At 38.5% G+C, this 24341-nt stretch overlaps 1 protein-coding gene across 5 annotated transcripts in view; it reads left to right on the top strand.

Annotated features, from left to right (window-relative positions):
- Positions 1-24341, top strand: part of AIG1 (androgen induced 1) — a 128550-nt gene that overhangs the window by 11004 nt on the left and 93205 nt on the right. The window contains exon 2 of one of the 5 annotated variants that reach the window (XR_011920386.1): positions 10249-10397. The exons of 3 other annotated variants lie outside the window; for them this stretch is intronic. The gene's annotated coding sequence lies outside the window, so the exon portion shown is untranslated. Of the gene's footprint in view, positions 1-10248; positions 10398-24341 lie in introns of those variants that run through there. One more of the 5 variants, XM_072409021.1, reaches the window with a different exon arrangement.

Here is a 24341-nt window from a genome sequence, read left to right as displayed (position 1 = left end):
GTAAAGGTCTGCATTAGTTGTTCCTTTGAGATCACCAAGAAAATAAGACAACATGCTGTGAAAATGTGCTTGACCTTAATTTGCTTGCAAAAGCTGTACAAAGTGTTGAACATTTGTATGCAGCGTAGGGCAAGTTCTCCCACTCTGAAGGATTGTAGCATCAGAGGCTTTAGGATTATATGAATCATCCAGAAAACATTTACCTTGCTGAACAGTCACACAGCAGTATAGTATACAATTGTGGCATTCAAAGAGGGAAAATCAGCTGACCTTTTACAGCAATACATGGTATCTATTAAAACTCTCTATTGTATAATTATCAAGCCTGATTACTCATATTACTGTTCTGTAAAGATAGTTTTTAAACATGTTTATATACATGTTTTTATTTTTAACATTTTTTTTCAGCCTGTACACACAGGCCCTACCATGTATAAATACTGTGTGTACAACAAGCTTTTGCAAAATTTTCAGACATTTTCTTTAAGCCTTAAAATCACCTATCAGATCCAGTTTAAGGATATTAAACACGGGTGGTAATGGGGATACTAGGTGTCATTTTAAAAAGGCTGCTAGTAGGTTTCAGCAGGCTTTTAGTATTCCTATCTTTCCTTCTTCATATCCCCTACCTACCTTTTATTTTAGCTTTGTCATTCAAACTTACTAAACAGTTACACGCCCATGTCCCATGTATTACAATTACAATTGGAAGATCCCGGTGAATATAGATGTGATCTGGCCATGGCTAAGTAATCAGATCTGTGGTACGGCTTTACCAAAGCTTTTAAATTGAGGTTTTTAAAGATTTTCTAGGAGGTTTCTAAATTATGTTATTAATAATAATAATAATAATATTAATAATAATAATAATAATTATAATAATATTTTTAAGCTGTATTTATATAGATCCAACACATTACTAGTTTAGCTCTAGTATTTGAACTAGTACCTAGTTTAGGTTCTAGTTATTGAACTAAGCTTATTTTCACCATAAAATATTGAGTGGTGTTACCTTACACTCTTATACTTTTCAGGTACATAGGTGGTATTAAAAGAAAAAAATAAGGGGAAGAGAAGTGATTATTAAGTATATATGTAGGTACACAATGTGCGTACAGTATTTAAAATGGAAACTTGGGAGGCTTGTGTTTGGTGAGAGGGCATTCAGTCTTGTGCTGATAACACATGAATACTGTGGCAGGTCCTTGACATTACCAAAAAAAAAATGTGAATATTTGATTCTTTGGAAGTAATGTTTACAGCTACAAATGGTGTTTCGTTAATCATGGTTTTAATGTAAGGCCAATGCCCTTTGAAAGTATCTGCCAGGGTGGAGTGGTTTGTTGCAGGTTGCCAGTATGATTAGTTGTGGTACAGATACTGATAGGCAATGTCAAGGGCATAATTTGTTTATTGTAATTTATTCTGCGTGAATTAGGCATTTCAGATATTGATACCCCCAAAGAAAGAATAGAATGGTTTTGTAATTTGTTGGATCAATGAGCATAACATCTCAAAAAAACCTATAGACCAATGTTATGTATTAATGCACTGTTGAACTGAACAGTTGAACGCTGTTGTGATATTTATGTTTGAGAACTATTTTTATGGCTTTATTTTTATGAGTAAAGACATTATGCCTATTTTATAAAAAAATGTATTTCATTTGTTATATTTGAAATCTATAGATGCCTAAAAGTCCCGTGTCCTTTTATAAAAATGTTGAATTATGCATTTAGTTTAGTTTTTGTTGTGTCAAGAAATTATTAATTAATTAAAGCTGTGGTCAAATTACTCTTTTTTTATTACCCGTTCCTCTTTGAACTTAACCCGAGTCATGGATCCCCTAATTTTGGCACAGCAAAAGAGGAAAGGTGAATTGAATGGAGTAGGGTGGAAAAAGAGGGCGAGTTTGGAAGGTGAAATCAAAAAAAGTGAGTGGCTAACATATGAAATTCAGTGTGGCTTTTGACATCAGGAGGAAGGGGCATTTTCAGGTGCAGCTGCTGAAGTAAAAAGTCCCGCCCACCCAGCACACAATGTTTTTTTCATTATCTGATGCTGCAGTTTGATAATGAAAATATTTGTGCATTTAAATATAAATTTTAAACCAATCTCTTTGTTTATGAAATTTTGTCACAGCTATGGTGGGTCCTTAATGGTGCCAAATAAAAGCAAGATTGTTAATATCTGATTCTTTGGAACTGTTTAAGTAATGGAAATGGATACAATTGGTGTTTTCAAGATTATGTTGTTAATGGAAGGTCAAACCCATTGTGGTTGGGGTTTGAATGTCAAATATATGGTACATGGTTTTGGGAGTAATCACTGAGCCGGTGTGGTTTGTGGCTGATGGCTGGTACAGTTGGCAATGGCACAGATACCATATGTAATTTATTTTGTGTAAATTATACATTTGGTTCTATTATTGTTGTGTAAACAAACTATTAATAAATTAGAACTATGGCCAAGATTCTTCCAACATACTTCAGTGTGGTTACTTATAAGATATAATTACTGTTCTTTATCCCCCATTCCTTGGACTCAGCCCTGCTGAAAGTCTAGTGTTATTTTACTGAGTCTTTTAGAGCACTTGGATCATTATTATCACCTTCATCCTAACAGTACACTGATGGATTTTACTTTTCTGTTCTGGACACAGGAAAGATTAGGAAAATTAAAAAAATACAGTGATTCAAGGAGACATGCATGGAATTCCAGTGTATTTTCATATTTCTCTGCAATCTTGTTCATATGTGTTTGTCTCCAGGATAGTAGAGCTTCAAAAAAGGAAGGCTGTTAAAATGTGTTACTAGATAAACTGCTTTTCAAAATACAATCTGATTGTTCAGTTTTGTACAATCTGTACAATCTTTCAAATTACCAAGAACAGGAGGTAAAACATTTGTCAAGTTTGCTGTTAGTGGCCCAAGTAGAAAGATTACTAATTTACTTTTAGGCCACCTCCATACAATGCAAGGGCAATATTTCCACAAAAGATAAAGACAGCAATTATAACTCTTTTGGCATGTTCAGATTGTTGCATTTTTTTATATTTCAATATGTTTATTAAAGTTTTAGAGTTTACAATACAAAAAGTTGTAACAGTAAAAGCGATGTTATAACATGAGACAAAACATATTGTGTGAGCGCAGACATTTAAAACATTCTTCACCACAAAAAATGTTCAAACCATAAGAATTGCCTCGTCCAGGTGTACATACAATGGAAAACCAAATAGAATCAGATGAATATATACCATAGCACACCAAAAGAACTGTTAGTAGAAACAATGCAATAATAAGCCCCGTTTGAACAGTGCGTAAACAGATCATGTGTCCCAGATATACAAAAAAACAAAAAAACAACCACAAACATAGAAAGTAACAACTACAGGGAAGGGGGAAAAGGGAAGGTAGAGGAAGTTGAAGAGGCACATATCACTAACTCACTATACCCAAGAATAAATCAGCATAAACCAATATCTATGTAGTACTAAACACTATCCAAGGTTCCCATATATCGTCAAATTTGTCCAAAGAGTTCTTTAGGGTATGAGTTAGTCTATCATTAAGCATGATCCAATTCAATTTTGTGAAAACGGGGTCTAAGGATATCGCAGGTGACTTCCAAGCCTTGGCCAGTGAAATTCTGCCTGCCAATAAAATCAATCTAACCAATTTCCTTGTGGGTCCAGGAAGGGGCAACTCAAGCTTACTAAATAGCGCAGCCCCCACAGTACTACAAATCGTTTGCTTTAAAATTTTGGAGATCAAATTGAATACCTCATCCCAAAACCCCCTGGCTATCGGACATGACCACCAAATATGCAACATGGAGCCCCTAAAGTCACAGCCTCGAAAACATAGGGGAGAGGTTGAGGGGAACATGTTCACTAGTCTAGCTGGGCTGAGATACCATTGAAGTGCTACCTTGTAGTTGGCTTCCACCACTGCAGAGTTCAAAGAGACCTTGGAGAGGGAATACACCAAATCCCCCCAATCCTCCAATTCCCATGTGGTACCCAGTTCGAATTCCCAATCCCACATGTACTGAAGTTTACTGGTAGGGGCAACTAAAGCTGAATAAATCACAGAAATTTGCCCTTTAGTGGAAGCTATGGAGGAGCACGTGCTTTCAAATGCTGAAGAACGCATGGGTCTCGGGGCTTCTTTAATTATCTTGTTGATATATGAGGTCAATTGTCTATAGCAAAAATGTTTCGTTGGAGGAATTTCAAAATTAGTGACCAAATGGTCCCAGGTAAGCACTGCGCGAATATCCAACACATCTTTCACCCTTCTAAAACCCTTGGAAATCCACCAACTAAAGTTAACAGAACATAGGCCCGGCGGAAAATCCGGGTTATGCCAGAGCGGGGTTAGCGGTTTATGAGGTGAGGTTAGTGTCGGACGATTGCCAAATTTGTCCCATACCTGAAAGGAATGAGACAGAGCCGGGCATTGCACAGTCCCTCGCATACTTTTTCTGCGCCACATGAGAGATTCTATGGAGCCCAAAAAGCCGTCCTGATTCTCTAATTCAACCCATTGGGGTCGAGCTCCATGCAAAGTGCTCAATGAGACTTGTGCAACCTGAGCCGCCACATAATAGTGTTTCAGATGGGGAACCCCCAGGCCCCCCATTCGCTTAGGGGCAAAAAGAGTGTTTTTTCTGATTCTGGCCTTCTTCTCTGCCCAGATGAACTTCATTATTCTAGACTAGAGGAGTTCAAGCTCCCTTACAGGTACCTGAATTGGGAGAGTACGATAAAGCTGTCTAGGGAGTAAATTCATTTTGATAGCAGCTATCTGTCCCAGCCACGAAGGGTGGGAGAGGTACCACCTCTGAATATCCGCATAGAGTTTTTTTAAACAAAGGTGTATAACTAGCCTTATAGAGACCATTGTAAGTAGGAGTCAGCTGGATGCCTAAATACTGAATGGCATCCATGTGCCAGCTGAAGTCAAATGTCTCCCTTATCCCTTTTAGCATCCCTGCGGGGATATTTATGTTAAGGGCCTGAGATTTAGATTTATTTACCCTCAAGCCTGAGCACAAAGAAAAATCATCGAGAAGTTTCATTAGGTTAGGCAAAGTAGTGGTTGGGGAGGTGATAAACATCAAAATATCATCAGCAAAGAGAGCACATTTATGTTCCATCTGGTTGCAACTAATCCCTTTAATGTTAGGATTCATTCGCATGGCGATCGCTAAGGGCTCGATGGCTAGTGCAAACAGGAGTGGCGAAAGCGGACATCCCTGTCTGGTCCCCCTTTTAATTGGGATAGCTGTAGAAAAAAATCCCCCTAGTGATATTTTCGCTTCTGGTGAATCATACAAAGCCAGCAGCAGATTAGTAAAGTGGGCCCCAAAGTTCATCCTAGCAAGAACCTGAAAAAGATATCTCCAGGATATACTATCAAATGCCTTTTGGAGATCAAGGGAAAGCAGCATAGCCTGATGTGGGTGGCCCCCATCCCAATTGGAGTTAATCACTTCACTGAAATAAGATCTATTGCCCTTCTTGTTTGATCCGGGGCCTGTCTGTGTTGCATAAAGCCCACATGGTCCGGATGAATATACACTCCCAAAAAGGAACCCAGTTGGATTGACATGATCTTCGTCAGAATTTTAAGGTCACAATTAATTAACGAAATGGGCCTGTAATTGGCCACTTCAGACACATCCTTGCCTGGCTTAGGGATCACGCTAATATATGCTCTATTGGCGTCCCCCAAAAGGGAATTCCCTTCTCGCAAATAATTAAAATAGGCTATCAAATGCGGTGCCAATACAGGGCTGAACGTTTTGTAGTACAGGTTGGAAAAACCATCCGGGCCAGGCGAACTTCCCAACTTAAGAAATTTAAGGACCCCATTCAAATCCTCGATTGTAAATGGCCGTTCCAGGATTGCCTTGTGTTTAGGCTGCAGTTTAGGTAGGTCAAGCGTACTTGACTTAAGAAACCCATCAATGCCAACTTTGGAAATTGAGTCCTCAGGACTATATAAACGACCACAGAAATCCTCAAAAGCTGCCAAAATTTTTTCCGGGTTTTGCGATAGCCTACCATCTTTAACCTTAATTTTGGGGAGCGCCTGTGACTTGGGTCTGGGGTTGAGTTTATTAACCAGTAGACTGCCTGGTTTGTCACTCCATAGGTAAAATTCATGTGCTGACCAGCAAATCGATTTTTCTGCCCTAGTAGTGAGAATTAAGTTGAGTTCGGTGCGTTTGGCCTCCAACCTAGACTTTAGCACGGGTTGGGGGTCGTTCTTATGCTGCAGCTGCAATTGGTGGTACTCTTTAAGACTAGTATCAATCAGTTTGTTATGAGCCCTCTTACGCGACGCCCCCAATTTGATCAGCTCCCCCCAAATATAGGCCTTATGAGCTTCCCAATTAATAGCTGGAGAGGTATCACTCGCCACATTAATCTGAAAATAACTACTCAGCATGGAATCCAGCGAAACCCGGTTGCAGGCCGGTTAAAACCCGTCAGATACAATGCCAGTGGGTCATGATCTGACCAAGGCGTTGACAGAATCCGGACCCCAAGTATGTTGGGAAGCATATGAGACTGAACGAACCCATGGTCAATACGAGAATACTGGTCATGGGCTGCTGAAAAATAGGTATAGTCCCTGGCCGAAGGATTCAGTTCCCGCCAACTGTCAATCAGATCATATTTACGCAGCAAGAGAGAAAGGCCATGACTCTTTTTTGGAGGGTCCGTATATCTGCTTAATTTAGATTTGTCCAAAATGTAATCCAGAGCTATATTAGAGTCGCCTAACAAAATAAGGGAACCTTTCACTTTGGGCCAGATCTCCCCTAGAAGTGCGTGGAAAAACGCCAGTTGACCTTCATTGGGCGCATAATAAGATACAACCATAATGAGCTGTAAACCCACATACCCAATGACTACCAGAAACCTGCCCCCTGGGTCCCTAAAGACATCCTGTGGAGCAAAATTCAAACTCTTTCTAAAGCACAGGAGAACCCCACATTTCTTTTTGTCTGAATTGGCATTGTAATGAATAGGATAGTTTTTATGAAAGTATCTCAGGACCGAGTTGTTGGAAAAATGGGTTTCCTGTAAAGCCAGGATGTCAACCTTTAAAGAGTTGTAGTAGTGAAACGCTTTAGACCTCTTAACCGGAGAGTTAAGACCCTGGACATTATGGGAGAGCAACGTTAGCCTAGTAGGGGTCACAGGCCCCGCAAGTGGATCAGTCATCATGGGCACATCTCAACAGTAGAGCCATCAATGAACTTCCTCTGGGGGTAAGGGTAAGAGTAAGGGAACTATCGGGAAACAAAAAAGACAAGTAAGACAAACAAAAAACAAGCAACCAGCGCATCAAATTGCATTGTAACAAACCAAAGAGGATTGGGGGCCTCCCCGGCCCCCGGGAAACACAAAGTCCCGGGCCCCGGGGGGCAGCCTCACCTCCCATGCTCCCAGGAACCCCAACAAGCTCCATCTCGTCAGGGAGATTCCGGTCGGGCCCGTCCAAATAAATAGAACCTGACCTAAATTCCCTGTAAGTTGAGGGCATGTGTAACCCCCCAGATCCCACGCCCCTCATAATTCAAACACAAAAGCACAAGGTCCCCAACAAACAGAGCTTAGCAAAACATTTACAGAACAACCCAAGGAAACCTCGTGCTTGATAATGGCTCGGCAGCCACGTAAAAATCAGTGCAATAATACAGTACCCAGTACCTTTTAGTAGTACAGGGAAATTTCGAAAAGGCACAAAAATTTGGAAAAAAGAGAAACACCAATCCAGTTTCTGCTAGAAACAAATAAAACGCCCCAACCCAGGGCCACCCCAGCAGGCATAGGAAAAACAATACAGTATATGTTATCATATAACTACCACAACATTAATGCCCCCAGAGTTTCTCCATCTGCATAGAAAAATAAAAAGTCACTGGCTGGTACAGGAAAGCGTCCAGAGCATCCATTCAGGGTGTCTTCTGCGGATGTTTCCCCGATGGTTTACCCTTATTCCAAAGTGGGTATAGGGATGTAGATGCTTCTCTATCTGTCATAGGCTGGACCTCTGCCCTCTGCAGCAAATCCAAATCTTTAAGGAGCTGTTCTCCCTCGGCAAAAGAGGTAAAGGAAAAACTTTTTCCCTGCAGTTGGAAGATCAATTTCAAAGGAAAAGCCCATCTGTATTTAATCTTGTGATCAATCAGAACTTGCAGTAGCGGTTTAAGCGCCCTTCTTGAATAGTAAATTATATCAGAGAAAATTTGTATCGGGTGTCCTTCCATCTCAACATGATCCAATGCCCTGGTTACTTTCAGTAGAGCTTTCTTCGTGCCAAAATGGTGAGGCTTAACTATCACATGCCTTGGGGGGCCATCTTATCTAGGTGCCACCAGAGCCCTATGAGCACTGTCCAGCAGTAACTGTGACTCCGGTAAATCAGGTAAAAGATTGTGGAGGAATCGCTGCACTGCCTCTGCAACATCTTTAACTGATTCAGGGAGACCCCTGATTCTAAAATTATTTCTGCGAGACCTATTTTCCAGGTCATCCAGCTTAAGCTGAAGGTCATCAATCTGGTCGTTTAAGACTGAAATCTCCTTGGAATTCTGAGTAACTTGGGCCACCGTGTCATCCACTTTTTTCTCAAAGACATCAATTCTTGCGCCCAAACTCTGTAAGTCCTGTCGCAGTTCAGAGGTGATAGTCTCTGTAACCTTAGCCAACTCAGACTGTAGAAGGCCTGCCAGGTACAGATAAAGCCTATTTTCCGCCGCTGGGAGATCAGATGGAGGTGAATGTGCCAGGGAATCCTGTGCTAAGACTCTATATCTGGAACCATCTGCAGGAGGCAATGCATCAGGACTAAAAGACGCAGATTCCTCCCCTTATGTAGGAATAGCCGTGCATTACAGGCAAGGGCACTGGTGAGGGGGGGTGCTGAGAATAAAGAGGGCTGGGGGAATCCTGTACAGCCTGCAGGGTAGCTGGTGAAGAAGGAGAAGGACTCCTCTCCCCTCCCCCTTTTCTACTAAACCACCGCCCGCACCTGCAGGAGAGACATTCTTTCTCTCTGGCCGCGCTGCTCTCACAGCCTCGTGTGTGTCCCGGGCGGCCGCCATCTTGGAGGCCGGCCTGAATTATTGGGACCACGGAATGCGGTCTTTCGCTTTTGCCCCAGACTTCCCGACCATCATAAAAAGCTGCAGGATGGGAACCGGTTCCCACACAGGAGGTAAGTAGCATGGCTGCCTAGTTGAGCTACTTGAGAGAGCCGTTAAGGGATCCGGGGAGCGCCGAGCCATCTAAAATGCTGCCAGCATGGACGGCGGCGCATGCGCACTCTTGCATTTTTTTAGGATGTGTTTTCGCAGCCTGCAAGCATTTTCAAAAGCCTTGTAAAAAGGTTTAAATAAAAATGATTGGGTCTGTTTTGTTTGTGCAGGAGCTCCATGTAGCTTCTAGGGGCCTTTGACTGAATACAGCACTCAAAATTATGTATTTTATGGTCCTGTGTACAGTGCAGTACACAAATTTCTCTTCCTGACCCCACGCTATTTTTCTATCTCTCTATCTCAAGCAAAATTGTCCCTTACCTCCTGTTTCCATGTGTTTCCTGTCATAATTTTCTATGTGCCCAAACTACTAGCTCACCTAAGCTTCCTCTTGACCATGTCATAGGTTGAGGAGAAGTTTGAGAGAGCTTCCCTCAATTCTACACCACCCTGTATGTGAGGGCTTGTGACAGTGGGACTAGTTTCTATTAAAGCTCTCCAAGTCTGGAGAAGATACACTTTCATCAATCAACCTATGTGATTCAGCAAACTTAGAACAGGTCTGGTCTAGGATTCAAAACATTTGCTAACAAATATCAAATAACTTTTTAAAAATCCATTCCAGGTTTGCTGGATCCCTCAGGTTCACTGATGAAAGTGAATTTTCACCAGCCTTGGAGAGCTTTAGTAAGTCAGGCCCAATATGTCTAGGTGAAGGTTCTTGTGGGTCCATAAGCAAAAAAAGAAACAAACAAACTGGAGACTTGAGGCATAATAGCATAAAGAAAAAATATGGGTCTGGCAGCAAATGATCACTTCAAATGGGGGTGCTGTGGAGCTTAGAAAAATGTAGCTGGTTCCTAAGTACCAGGATGTACTGTATTGCCACAACATTTGAAACCATGTTAAGCTGTGCATTTTACACAAATCATATGCTTATGCTTCTAACATTCTCCAATCTTTTAGAATTAAGTCAAAGAAGACAATGCTATGCTTGAGCTTCCATCAAAATGCAGAAAAAAGTAAACTGCAGAAAGAAGGACCTAGCTACATAGAGTGATAAACTGAAAAACTATGTCCTGTATTACTGCAACATGTATCTTTTACTATACTAGGTGGGTCAAGATCAAGCCATTTATGTCTGTCTACTATGCATTTTTTTATTTAGTAATTGTTTGGTTCCTTCACATTAAAACATTGTTGCCCTTGGAAAAAATGTAGTTCCAAAAAGCTATAAAACACTCTCGTCAACAAGGGTTGATCGCAAAATCATAACTTTGTTATGCTTGTCACAGCTTATGACAGAAGACAGGAAAGTAAAGTGTACTTATCATGATATAATGTAATATAATGTAATTTTGTGCATTTTGTTTTCCTTTAAGATTGTGCAAAACCAAATGTTGTTAGTGATTCTGAAAAAAGTTACATTGTTAGCACAAATGAGATGGTGTATTGGTAGACAAATGCATCTTTCTTTTTACATTTCCTGCACCAGTCAGCAATAGTTTCCCATCATGTAATATTTAATTCTCAGGGTATAGCTTTATTGAAAAACTGGAGACTACAGATACAGCATATTTGTTAGCTCAAGGTGTATTTGGGCTCCAAGTCCTGAGTTAACAGAATTTCTACTATATACATTTCTTTGAGCCAGAGGAATAAGCAGTGAGTGTTGAAGTTTGTGTCACTGAACAGTTCTTTTCTAATAAGTGCTAATTGAAATATCAATTCCCTTCATGTATTCCTCACAAGGTTAATGTTTTCACTTACAATCAATTTTCATAGGGTAGGGAAATTAGAAATTCATCTTCATGCATACTGTTTCCTCCATAGAAAAATCTCCTAATAACAAAGTTATCACATATACATTGGACTTTTAAAACATGATGTTTATATATGAGATATAATGAACATACATGTCAAGTATTCAAGATGTTATGTATCATTCAATCATATTTTCGTGATGTAGCTGCCTAAATCAGAACTGTTTTTTTTTGTCTGATACAACCAATCAGATTTTACCTTTCAGAGCAGAAGAGTCTAATCCACTGTTGGAATAAAGTTCTTTATATCTTTAACCTGAAAACACATTATCAGCATTGAAATCAGATACTTTTGGTCAAGCTGGGCTGCAATTACAGCATTTTAAAAAATTATTTTGTATTATGTAAAGCTTATCGATCCCTATTGTAGGGTAACAAAAGATAAAAGAAACACATTGATAAAATGTGTACTATGAAATGGATCATAAGGAACCCTAGGTGTGCAAATGTAACAAACTCTTAGCAAGTGCTATGTGCCCACTAGTGGTAGTTTAATTCCAAATAAATTCTGACTCTGATCAAAGCCATTGTGACCTCGGATCAGAATTTGTAATTGAACAAATTAACTTTTGCTCTATCATTATTATACCTGTGAATGGTAGTCGTAGTAGGCCACCAGATAATGACAGCTATCATTTTCCGGTGGCTGGATTGGCTGAGCCATACTTTTTTTGTCATTGACAGGTATAGTGTGGCTTTATAAAAAATATGAATTATGACACAGAATTTCCTAATACAATTGGATTTCCTGACTGATTGCACCAGATATGATTGTGTTCCAAGGTTCCTCTAGCCTCCCTCCCCCATATGCATTGTGGAGGAGAGGGATTTAGCCTCAGGGAGCATTCCCTTTTTACCACGGCGGCAGAAGTATCAACGCCAGTAAGTAGGGGAGCAACTGCAAGGGGGTGGCACCAGAGCTCCAGCGGCTCCGGCAGTTCCTAACACCCCCTGGCCGATCTGCCGGCAACCCGCGGCTCTGGAGCTGCGGGTTGCCGGCTGGCATTAGGCCGGATTAGCCAGGGGGCGTTAGGCCAGAACGAACTACTGGCTAGTCCGTATCTGGCCTAAGGGCCGGAATTTGCCAACCCCTGCTCTAGCCTATGAAGTTCTTGCCTGTTTTACAAATGTCTGTCTGTTAAAAGTTTAACCTTTGCTGCAGTATCTTATTTTATGACATGCTACATGGGGTGGGGGGATCAAGGAAATACTTCAGCCTGCAGCAGGATGATGATCTTATCTCATCATTGACTTAAAGTTGAAGTTAGCATTTTATTATTTTTTTTAATGTTAAATTGAATATGTATATTGTCAGATATCAAGAAGTTAATGAAATGTAGTTAATGAAAAGTCAACTCCAAACTACAATATTTTCTTGTTCAATTATATTATTTAGTTATGGGTTAATTATTTTTTTCCAGAGTACTTATATCTCAACTGACTCTTGGTATGCAACAGTGTGGTAAAAGGAACTAGTGAAAAACATGATTATTTCTGCACTTTAGCAAACACCACAACAGCTCAAGTGGGTTTTAATGGAGATGTTAAATGTTAATTTTTATGTAAAAGGGACTGTTAGGTTGTAAACTACCATGCATCTTCCTTTATTGCTTAGATGGTGCAATCTAGTACCACTATCTGGGGTTTGTGTTAATCAATTAGACACATTTCTCTTAAACAACTTTATTGTAATTAGTAGAACACATAATGAGGACTGTAAAATGATTGAATATTTACAATGGATGTGTTTACTGGCCTTTTTTAACAGCACAATAGCTAAAGTTAAAGCCTCTTCATTACAATCTATGTGTAGGTGCCCAGACCTTCACGCAGACCTGGCTCACTGTCATCTTTGGTGAATGACATTTGTTACAAAAAAGGAATTTACATCATTTAAACACTGTGGATAGGTTGTTGACAGACATCAAATTATCAGAATATTGGTCTGAATACATTTTTAAAATGCACATCAGTTTAGATGAGGTTTGTGGTTGCTGATTAACTTCATGGTTGTTGATCTTTCTAAGAAATAAAGAGGAAAAGTGTGATATACAAAAAAAAAATGGGTTGGTGGGTGCTCTTCAAGGAAAGGGTGTATGACATTACTAACTTACTTTAAGTTTCTTTGAATGCCAGTTGTCTGATGGTCATGTTGTGTCAATGACCTGCAACATGTATGATCTGAATTCAGCTTTTTGCTGTATGTTTGCTTATGACTCAATAACAGCTAAGGAGGTATATTTTTTTAAGAAGAATTTATAAAGAAATGATATCCCCAGCAAACACCTTCAAACTGGAATCAATGAACCACCTTGTAAAAAATATTTACGAAAAACTAAAAATATGCCAAAAAGACCCATGGCTTATTAATCCCGACACTTTAAACATGTTTTGCTTTTTGTTTTATTGCTGTTGGATAGATATATATACACATATATGTTTTAAATTGTAATGTGACAAACATTCAAAAAACGTCTCTACAATGTACATTCTGTTAATAAGCCATGTCTTTTTGCCCTATTTTTTGTTTTTCAAAAAGAAGTTCTTAATGGAAAACCTCCATATTTTTTTAACAATAGATTCCCTTTCAACAAATTTCAAGATTAAACAGAGTAAGATGAGGCAAGTGAGTAAGATAGATTGGTCAGTAATGATAAAAAGGGGCTGCCTTTCTAGAGAGAGACTGGTCTGTTAAAGGGTCTTATCTGAGAGACCTTCCTATATGGAAACAATAATCTTTTCTAGACAGCTTAAAAGGGATTTTCTGATTGAAAGATGGGTGCCGTGGCAAAGACTCCCCTTCTAGATGACCAAATACAGGTTTTCCTGCTAGTATGTTGCTTGTGAAGTGCAGGCCCTGTGGTAGTATGTTTTATCATCTAGACCAGAGGTCCCCAAGCCCCCTGGTGGGCCACAGCCAAGTTCCTAAATCGATGTAAGGTATGTCTTGGAACTTGTAGGCGCTTTGCCTCCCAAATATATTCTAACATTTTGCTTTGTAGCATTTTTATTACCTGGTTAAGCATAGCTAATAGAAGAACTCTCATGGGATATAGGAATATCCTTCTGGATATTTCAAGTGGAAAAGGATCTGCATTACTCAGTGGATGGAAAGGATCAGTTATGTGAATTCATGTTTCCCTTAGGCATAATCTTCTAAGACTAGCTAGATTAAGTGGGGATCTTTGAAAAACCTAATAAAATGCATTGTAATATACATAGCAGATTTACCTGTAGGGCTGTAAATCTATATCAATATTAAAAAAGTAATGTAGATGTATGAACTAAAATACTTGCTTTTTGAAAGTCTGTCTTTGTTCTTATAGGTAAATGTCAAAATATAACATAGGTTATAAATATAACATATAACATAGGTTATCACTACGTAGTGGTGATAGTTCACTTTGCAAAGAATACCAAATCATGTTCAAGGAAAGGTAAAAAAGAAAAACATCATTTTTGCTTGCATATGATTTAAATGGCTTAAGCTGAATTCTATGTCTTCAAGAATGCACTGGACCTCTTCATGTGTAGACCCAGCAAGAGCCGATTACTGCAGCTGATTTATCTGATGCCTCTAGGAACATCTTCTTTCAAAGCTTTGCCTAATACTGAAGCACATATTAGGTGACACATTGTTTTTAATAACATAGCTGCTAATATAATTAACACAAAAAGTAATGACTCACAATTGTTGTTGACACCTTCCCACTAACCATAAAACTGTTTATTCTATTTCAACTGAATCAAAAGAGAAACTAATGGAAGTCCATTCTGCTTCCAATCTGTACATCTTCCAATCATACATTGAAAACTGGTTACAAGCTAAACTAAACGTCAAAGATTATTTTTGAAACAACTTGGCTCATTAGGTAAAGCAACATATTTCTGGTCTCCCACACAAAATGTACATGTATTATGCAAATTTTTCTTACTAATTTAGATTAGCTAACATTTCAGAAGAACATTTGGCACCAGCACAATAATTTATTTCCATTCATATTTCCTGTGTCCTAGAGGTCCTCAAAACAAGATTAAACTAGACAGAAAGTCAGTTACATAGACTGGTAAGAACTTCACCAAATAAAAGTTACACTGCAGAAGAATAATATATACTAATGTGTGTGTGTGTGTGTATATATATATATATATATATATATATATATATATATAAATTGTAAAGGTAAATATTTATATATAATGTAAAGTAATGTAAAGTTAGGGGATCAGCTCATCGCAAGACACTGTTGTGCTTCAGAAAAGTCAATTTATTTAGACTTAGACACAAATTAAATAGCATCTACTCAGCATAACAAAACACAAAATGGCTTAGTCCAGGAGAACAAAAATAGCTTGCTGCTGCCCAAGTGGCTACTCCATGATTGAGCCTGGTGCTTACAGGTAACACCTGTTGCAGTTTCAAATCTGTAGCAACATGGCTGCCCAGTCTTGCTCCCACCAGCATTACAGGCACAGACTGCGACACCCATCAGGGGTATTTGTCCCATTGACCTAGACTTTGGGAGAACTCCTAGTCTTTCCCAGCACACAGCCTCTCCACCTGACCTCAGACTATCATTTCCTCCTGCTGCAAAGGCAGGAGCCTGTTTAATAATGAACAGGTGCTCCAGAGCCATCCTAATTTCCTTGCCTGGAAAAATAGAGGAGTGCCTGGCCCACCCATTCCTTCCAGGACACTCCACGCCTGGATCCCAAATAAAAAGCTTCAATCTTGCAGCAACACAATTACTGACAGCCTTATTCAAGTCCTTTAATCTCTTTTTCAGGGGAAATTGGAATAGATGATGCCAAATACCCTGCAAATTTGTCATCACATATTTCATCTTGTCACAATAAAATTTTTTATAACACAATTAAGTACAGAGGGCTGTCCAGGCCCCTCACCACCACCATGCGCACAGCATATTAAACCACCCGCCACTATTTTGACCTTATATTTTAGCCTTAATTCAAATTTAGACTTAATCTGATATCACTAAATTGAACTAAATACACCTATACAAATCTGAATAACCTTATTTATATGTATACAGCTGCAGGAGTATTGCAGAATAAGAAGCCAACAATTGTGTGTTTTTTTTTGTTTTCTTTTCTTTTTTAAAGGCTGTAATATGTAACTGTCACAACAATTATTTCACAGATTATCCTTTCAAGTTTCAAAGTTACAATTAACCAGAACGTCATTGGGGTCCCCCTGTAAGGAGAGGACAAAACAGAGTCTTTAAATTCATTAACTAATATGTTTTAAAAGAAATAAAGAGTCTTGGTGATTAAATAATTTTATGTGAAAAAAAACTTTCCCCACTTATGTGATATTTATGTTTCTGAGTTTAACATTTAAAAAAACGAATTATCTAATCAAGCTTTACATCTTATCGAACTGTCACTGTGATTTCTTCAATAGCCATGCACATGGATTATATCACCATCAAAATCACCCCAAGAGTTTAAAAATTCAAACTCAAAATCATTTTGAGACCTGTTACAAATATAGACAGTAAAAAATGATCCGTGGAGACACTGGACAAATGGAATAAAAAAGAGGAATACTCCAGAACAGATTTTGTGCTATTATACCAAAATACGTCTAGCATTTGTTGGATGTACAGTACAAACATCCAAAACAATTCATGGCTGTTGGAAGTCTTCTTTAGCTAGCTTAACTAAGATTGGCAGCATGGTTGGCTCAGTGGCTAGCACTCTTACCTTTGTAGCATAAGGTCACAGGTTTGAATCAAGGCCAGGACACTATCTTCAAGCAATTAGTATGTTCTACCAGTATTTGTTTGGGTTTCCTCCCAAATGCCAAAAAAGTGCAGTTAGGTTAATTGATTTCCATTCACAATACGGCCTTAGACTGTGTTAATGACACATGACTATGGTAGGGACATTAGATTGTGAGCCTCTTTGAGTGACAGTTAGTGATGGTACAATAGACTTTGTAAAGTGCTATATGAATGCTATTTTATTTATTTAAGTTAATAAAATAAATAACGTCTTGCTACAAAGGGGTGGAATTAAGTACACAGATAAACATGAAATCTGCCATTGTTCACATTTTTTTCTAGTAGTCTGTCTGTCATGATGATGTTTTGGCTTTATTGACCTAGATTAGGGGTCGGCAAACTCCAGCCTTTAGGCCAGATACGGCCTAGCCAGTAGTCCGTTCTAGCCCAACCCCCCCTAGTTTTTTAATAGTCGATCTGGCCTAATCCCGGCTGGTAGGGGTCAGCTAACTGCATTCAGCTCTTGAGCCTCCTTCTTGTGGCTCCCTTCCCTATTTACTGCGACTGACGTTAACATGTATGCATTGCGGAGGAGAGGGATTTTCCTTTAGGGGCATTCCTGGTGGGGGCGGAGCCATCAGCGCGTGACTTGAGAAAGTCTCTTGCTGATAGAAGTCCTGTGCCCCACGTGTTCCTGGGTGCTTACACGTGGGACACGGGACTAGATGCAAAAGCAGTAACAGAGAGCCAGGGAAAAAGAAGTAAAGTAAGTTTAAAAGTAAGTTATATCAACTACTGATGCATAATTTAGCAGATGACTAGAAACTAATCATATATCAAGGATTAGTTACTAATCATATAGTAATCATCTGATTAAATATTTTTATAGCGCCATCATAATATGAAGCGCTGTACAAAGTCGATATGTCACTAACTGTCCCTCAAAGGGGCTCATAATCTAATGTCCCTACCATAGTCATATTTCATAAATGTAGTCTAGGGTCAATTTTTTGGGGGAAGCCAATTAATTAACTGCATGTTTTTGGAATGTGAGAGGAAACTGGAGTACCCGAAGGAAAACCCACGCAGATATGGGGAGAACCTGCAAACTCCATGCAGATAGTGTCCTGGCCGAGATTCAAACCTGGGACCCAGCGGTGCAAAGGCCAGAGTGCTAACCCTTGAGCCATTGATCTTGGGATAATGAATCATGATAAACATACATTTAAATAAATAGGTATATTATCATATGAATTGGATTAATTTGATCATGATCACAATGATTTTTTTTAAAAGAAACTCTTTCTTTTAAATAAAATTAGTATTTTCTTGTCATTAAGTATATAAGCACCTATAAAGTTCCATTCCAAGAAAAAATGCTTTGAACCTGTTCTAATAACGGTTATTTAGTAATTTAATTTAGTTTAATTTTTTTTTTATTTGAACTCCTCATCATTAGAACCTGATATTGTATTTGTAGCTAAGAACATGCAACAACATGTTTCCCATTGATCATACTGTATTTTTAAATAAAAAACCTTTCCTTGGCCACCTTGTTTCCTCTGGCCTAGTGTGCCTTCTTGACCTCCTGAAATAGCCTAGTAGTCCAAAAAGTTTGCTGACCCCTGACCTAGATCAATGATTCAGATGGGAAGTTAAGAATATTTTTTTTTTGGTTTAGTGGTTCAAGGGGTAACAAAGTCAGAGATTTAGCAAGGCATTCAGGCTACAAGTATTTTCAGAAGGATCGGAAATATTATTCGCCCATATTTCTCTCAGCGTGAGTTTTCACTAAATTCAAAAGTATGTCATAATCTACTAACTTGGATTCTAACTGCAGCCAATACTTGTTGAAACCATCGATTTGACTTTCGAAATGCCATGTTGGATGATTTTATTTGATATCTTGTTGCATAGCATAGTCTTAGTCACTGTTCGTTATCTACAGTTACACATAGTATAGACAAATGAAATAAATGAGCTTATTGAAAAAGCTTTCAACATTTTAAGATTTCCTAAAGATGACAAACCACTGTGTAATGTCTGTGAATACCTTCAGGGTAATTTAGCAATACTGTTGACACAAACTAACTGTACAAATCCCTGGAGTATTTGACTTATCATTAGGATTGTAATAATTTAATATTTTCTTGTCCTTCTGGAACAGTGGTTTCATGGTCAGTGGTCACAAATGAAAAACTATACTTATATTTTTCTTTTACTCTGTAAAGATCATACAGTTAAATACAACAAATCTACTATCAATATAGGAAGACTAAATTTATTGTATGTATGAAAATTACTAGTATTTTTGATAAATAGTGGTTCATTCTTTGTAATGTTTCAGCATTTAATTGTATAATTTGTTTTTTTTTTAACATTATTAGAAATTATATCTGAATTAAATGAGATGATTACCTTTAGGACCTTCAGGGCTTTAAGCTTATGTTGAAAGTATTATTTATTAAATTTCCCAGAATTATTAGAATACATTGATATGTGCTAACCTTTAGGTGACCACTTTCTTACCTGTTTTTGACCTGCTTGGAGTGGGTTTTATTTTTCCATGAATTTGCATAGAAATGCAAAACCCTTCCTCAAGAGGACACCCATCGCACACATTTAGAGTTATTTGATTAAACACCAGCTGGGGTTCTGACACTCTCACCTAGACTATTTTTTGTTGTGCACCAGTGAAATCCTAAATATGTATTTAGTGCCTCCACAGAACCTACTATTACTACCTTCTACTATTTCTGATCATGGACCAATAACCTTTACTCTGATGATTGCAAATAAAGACACCAAAGCAAAGTTTTAGAGACTCGACTCTGCTGAGTGATGAAGCTATTGCACAGAATGCCCACACCCAATTGGAAGAGTTTCTTTATCTTAGTTTATCACCTTATTTTGATCCTGCTTTAATTTGGGTGGCAAAATAAGCGTAGTGCATAAACGTTTTCTTTGTTGGATGGCTCATTTCAAGAATACTGGACAAGAGACTTTACACTAGCTTTATGCTCAGATTCAAACCTTTGAAATAGTACACAAGTATTCACAGGCTTAACAGGTCTTGACTGAACTAGAGGATTTAAGGCGCTGCCTTAAGTCCACATTGTAAATGCAGGGGAAGAATACTTTTCTCCTGTTGTCTTAATTTTTTACAAGTCTGGCAATAGGAGTGGCAAGTTTTTGGCTAGACCACATAGAGTTCTAGATATGTTTAATGTGCGGTAGGAAGTATCAGAGACATTAGGGGTAAAGTCTATTAAAGTCTGAAGAGATAGCTAATCAATGCCACTCCTTTTATGTGGCTTTGTACAACCTAGATTCCACCACCAAATCAATACAAGAGCAAAGAATCACAAGATTTGCTTGTTTCTTTCCAAATTTGTCCCTCCTCAAAATTCTGATGATATTGCTCAGCAACTGGAAAAACCAGGCAAAATCTTGGGCCCCGACAGATTGAATAATATAACTCAATACTATAAATTCTTTGCTTCATTGTTATCTACCCTTTACAACATTTAATTTCTTTGCTGGAGATAAGATGCCACCTACAGAACCTTTAGAAGCCAATATCTCAGTAATGCCAAATAGCAGATACCTTTCCTGTGGCGATTTTAGGCTATCTCTTTTGAAAGTAGACTTAAAACTGTTTGCAAAAACTTTGGTCAATTGCTTACCTCATGGGTCTCGATCAGGTGGGGTTCACTCCGGGAAGAGAAACCAGGGATAATACAAAGCATTACTTTTAGCCCACTGGGCCCATAAACATGATCAAACTTGCTTTTTTATGCAGAAATGCCAAGAAGACATTCAACAGGTTAGTTGTGTATTAAATAGTGGTGACTTCCTCATTCATAGGTATTAAATCCCAAATGTGACTCCGACTTTGGTTGCTGGAGTAAGGGTTATTACTAATATTATGATGCAAATTCAGGCTGAGGAATCAAGCTTGCTGCTTTTGCCTTTCATCCCCCTTCACTCTCTCCTGCCCTCAATCATCTATCCCAGCACATCTGGGCCTCTCTAAAAGTGTTTGAGTTTGGAAGGCGGCGCAACAACATTTCACAGTTACTGCCTGTTGTATCTCAGTACCTGGCATGTTTATGCCTTCCTCTTGGCCTTTCATTTTTTTGAGCATGGTGTTTTTAGAGATAGTCAATCTCTGTTAGAAAGGTAAAAAAATGATGGAACTGCAGGTAGGCCCCCCATGGTATAGTATATGGTAAGTTCAACCGCCGTCTCACCTCTTTAGAGATGCTTTTCTGATCGAGGCAGTATATATCAATCTGGTGACTGTGAAAGGTTCTTTGAATGTGAGCATCCAAGAAAGTAACTTTAAGCTTCGTCCCAGACGTCTTACAATAGCTTGATTTGTGACCATACTTCCATACTTCCTGGTGCTGCAGTGTAACAGAAGGCATTTTCCTTCACATATGGTTGCCATACCCAATTATTCAGTACCATTTCAATGCCTAAGTTTTGCTTTATTTATCTTTCTGTTCAATTGCATCCTAGAAAACAATTATATTCAAATTATTCACAGGTGATCATTCAATATTTAATCTAGATCTGATCTTCCTTGCACCCAAGAAATATAACAAAATTGGCCCTTTTTCTCTGTGTCCCTTTTCTCTGTTGTGGAAATCAGTAAATCATCCCTTGATAAGGGATTGGTTTTCTTAGATAGATCAAATTACTACTATGGAGGAATTTATTCATGTTTCTGGACATGAAATGTAAAATTTTTCTTCTACTTGGGCTTGTTGGTATCCCTTTCGTACCATTACTGTCTTCAAACATCATATACTGTAAAAAGTTGGGAGTTCCACATTGGAGACCTTTTCCTGACTCCCCCTTTGCCACCTCACACTTAACCCCCCGTCCTCACTCACACTTAACCCCCCCCCCCTTTTTTTCTTGTGGACAAGAAACTTTTTTTCCTCTTACCATTGTTTATAAATTAGTTTTTTTACACAGTTTACAGTTTAGTTTATAGGTTCTAATCGTATCCCATTAATCTTATTGTTACTGTAATTTTAGTTTGCTCTTTCATGCTACTTTTAAACGTGGAGTTATGTTTCATTTTATTTTGTTTGACTACTGGAGAACTGATATGCTGTTTGTATCATTTGTGTATCTTCTGACTTTTAATAAAGCTTTCCTAATGGAAAAAAAAGAAACACAAAACTCACTTGAAGCAAATAAAAGCCTATGAACATGGGCTCTGATAGTTTAGGAACAAAATACTTCTGAGATATTTACCTTTCATAAAAGCGCAGATTGTTTTGTATCAAAATGTAAAAGTTGCATTAAAAAACAATAGTGTTTCTATCACATATTTATGGCATATCTAAATACTTATCTCATCTTTGAGGGGGTACCTTGCCCGGAAAGATTGAGATCAACAGCATTTGCAAGTTTAAAATAGGCATTCCAGATGATCTACAAAAGCAATACCCAGAAATTGATTGGACCAGTATTTAAGACTTTTGTTCGATGACAATACTACATTAAACAGTTTTATGTCTTATGGGTTCCGTGTGATATAAATTTCTGGACCACAACAAAACATTAGGCTATAGAGATATAAACCACAGAGCAATTAAGAAAGACTTCCTACACTTACATCCTCCGCATAATGCAAATGTAAATTAGGTCATTTTTTTGTCCTTGTATTTCTGAGTAGGATGTATGCTTCTGTTGGTAGAAGGTAATCAAGGTACTGTATGTCATGCCCAGATGGAATGCTTGCAATGTTCATGGCAGTGACAGCTGTGTGTGGGAAGCATGACTTTAACTGTGCTAAAGAGATGGAGGGGGAAGCTTGTTTACAGCAGCATTGCCTATAAAGTTGTAAGGAAAAAGTCTTTTTTTTCAGTGGCATGATGAGAGAGACACTCCATGTTTCCTATTATGTGTTATGAACTATTCCTATTAATGTGTTAATGTAAGTTATTGGAAAATAAACATTCTTTTTGACATCATATTCTTCTTAACCTGAGAGAATTAAAAACAATTTTTGCTTTATTTAGCTTTTTTTTATTTGCATCTTGGAAAAAGGTACACTTTTCTAAGATGATGGGTCCCACAGATCTACAATCTTTACCCTTGAGGTTAGCTGTGTGGATAGGACGACAAACTGCTGCTATGGGCCCCGTAGCAGAACCATACCACAGATTCACAAGTTTGCATTCATTGCCCTTCTGTGGTGTTGATGGGAAAGCAATCGCATGGCCAGGGGCAACATGTTCTGTTTTGCAGAACCGTGCTGCAACCCCGCAGGAACGCAGATTCAACAGCATATAAATGCATGCACAAAATGGTTCCCAACTGGTTCTTTTAGATTAAATTTGAGTGTTTGGGAGCCGGGTTGAGCGTTGCAGTTTACCACAATCTTAAAAAGACCTTACACTCAATCCTGAAACACAAAAGATAATGTACATGACAAGAGGCCACATTTACATGAACCTTGTATTAATTTGTACTTACCCTTCTAGAATACCATTTTACAATCATTTTACCCCAGAGGAACCATTATATAATTTTCTGGTCTTGGGGGATTTCTAGCTAAACTTAATTATCAAAGCATAGTGGGGAAAAAGATTGGCCCTAACACTGGTCATCAGTATTGCACCTTCACAATGGTGGTCAGTATACCATGTCTAAACACAGCTAAACAGATAATTTTGCCAAGTGGCAAAATGGCCCTGTAACTGCGCAGATACCGATAAATGGGAGGACAGTCGGGCAAGCAACTCATAACAACCTCTGGTAGAGACCTTGGTTTCCTCTAAACCTTGGTTAAAAATGTTTGTTTTAGGACTTAAGACTTGTTCAGACCTAAAGGTTTTTTTCAAGCATGTGAGCATTTTCCCCACTCAAAAACTCAGGTCACATTGAACTAAATAGTACCAGGTTATTATCTGTCATTTGACAGGCGGTAGGAGGTAGCAGCATTTCGAATTTCTTTTCTTTTTTTTTTTTTAAACATTCTTTAAAATTTTAAAAACAGGGTACAAAAAAAACAGGAAGGGATGCAAAATATCGCCGGATCGGAATTAAATCACATAAACAGGCACATATTGACATAACAACCATAATAATATTCCAATCATGTTAGTGCAAGTGTAAGTGGTAACAACAATAATACACTACAAATTAAAAAGTGCTAGTAAAAATGAACAGAAAAAGCAACTGTAAATAAATAGCAAAACAAAATGGTATACAGGGGGGGGGAGTTTGGAACACAAAGGGAAGAGGGCGGGGGAGGGAGTAAGAGGAAAAGTACACCAGATGAGGGGTCTCTCCTAAAGGAAAAACTATAAGTATGAGAACTAAACTTAGAATTCAGTTAGAGGAAGCAAGGTCTCGGTATTCGGTAGTAAGCATAAATTGTGACCAGTAATACCAGGTATAAGCCACCTTCCTGCCAGTGCCCCTCACAGTGGAGGTAAGATCCTCCATACGATGGATTTCATTA

The sequence above is a fragment of the Pyxicephalus adspersus genome, chromosome 4 (genome assembly GCF_032062135.1).
Source record: "Pyxicephalus adspersus chromosome 4, UCB_Pads_2.0, whole genome shotgun sequence".
Classification (NCBI taxonomy): Eukaryota; Metazoa; Chordata; class Amphibia; order Anura; family Pyxicephalidae; genus Pyxicephalus; species Pyxicephalus adspersus.
Note: the sequence above shows the minus strand (reverse complement) of the source record. Positions and strands in the feature narration are given on the sequence as shown.